Below are 1772 nucleotides of genomic sequence, written 5' to 3' on the forward strand. Positions count from 1 at the left end.
CCAGTACTGAAAATTTACAATATACGTTACGTAAACTATAAATTTTCAGTACTGGCAATGCATATCGGAACACGGTAATACTTCTAGCATGGATCCTGCCCCTGTAAGGGTCATTCCACACAAATTTTCGCATAATCATATACATAAGGAAAATTATTCAATCACATTTCTGTCATAAAGCAAACGTAAAATACGATTGGATGATTTTCTTTATGCGTATGTTTATGCGGCTATGCAAGTTTGTGTGGAATGCCCTAAGTTCGGATCTACAGTAAATGTTTTAAGCCTTAAGCCATACGAAATTGACTAATTACAATCGAATGTGAGGAGAATAATTGACTATGATTCCATTTCTTATGGCTTAAAAATCTATTGTAAATCCGGAATAACTTGTTATGTTGTTTATAACAACATTTTCATAGCTTTTTTACTATGTAAAATATCTGTGCAACTGTCATTGTGAGACATAACGACTGCATAAGACCTAGCCCTATTGTAGATCCGGACTTATGCATTATCTCGGATCTACAATAGATTTTTAAACCTTAAACTATAAAGAACGGACGAATCAATTAATGATTCTCTCCTCGCATTCAATTATTAATTGGTCAGTTTCTTATGACTTAAAGCTTAAAACGAAATATATAGCAATTGCACATGAGTCAATCACCGCGCTAGAAAAATATAAAAAAACTCTCTACCCAGAAGTCGCTGACTGGTAGTGTGCAACTGCTACAGTGTGCAAATAAATCACTCCTTAAAACATTTTTTGTAGATCCGAACTAACATTACAGAAATCTGGGTGAGATAAACTCTGGGTGTATCCCAGAGTGATCTAGACGAAGGAGTTTCTGAACGCATTGGGTGATGCAATTGGATGACTGGTAAACATCGATGAAGATTGAGAAAAGGCATGAAAATAAGATTAAGATCATTAGAAAATAAGATTGCTGTTACAATCACGAAAAAGAGATCGTATTTGTTCTAGAAGTCAATTGTATATTTAGTAACTTAACCTTACTTTCATCAGGCACGTGATTTTATAATGCGAAATGTGCGCATGCGGGGCGACTTTTACCCAACTGAAAAGTTGACGATAATGATCTTAAAGTGATCTAAATCGCTATTTCTGAACGCTTTGGGTAAATTATACCTGAAGTTTCTGAATGTCTGAGGTGCACTTCAGAGTTACCTAGGCGTAATTTCTGAACGCAACCCAGGGGTTGAAGCCTTAAGAAGAGATATTTTATGTCTAGTGACACTGCTCAGACATTAAAAAAAAATCAATCAAATTTGAATTAGAATATGAAAAAGTGTAACTTAACATAAATCTCTGATTATTGTAATGTTATTTAGAATTAATCGAAATTATAGTCTTCAACAAAAATATATAGAAATATCTCATTAGCCTTGTGCTAAAGTTTTAATTATTATTTTCAAAAAATATATAGATTTAAAAACATATCTTCCTTTTCTTATTTATAAATAGAAAGACGGAATTGTCGAATAGTTTTATTTTTCTTTGCAATCCTTATATTACAAAACATACTTTTCCAGACGCATTGAAAATATGCTCTATTTACATTGGGTCATCACCTAGTTTTGTGCTAAAGATTTTCATTTTTTTAAATCTTTATACAGAAATAATATTAATTACTATTTTCGCATAGGCTTTCATATTACACACATATATATATATATATATATATATATATATATATATAATATATATATATCTAGAGACTACGACGACGGACACACGTAGGGAGGAG

This window comes from Atta cephalotes, assembly GCF_000143395.1.
Source record: "Atta cephalotes unplaced genomic scaffold scaffold00040, whole genome shotgun sequence".
Classification (NCBI taxonomy): domain Eukaryota; kingdom Metazoa; phylum Arthropoda; class Insecta; order Hymenoptera; family Formicidae; genus Atta; species Atta cephalotes.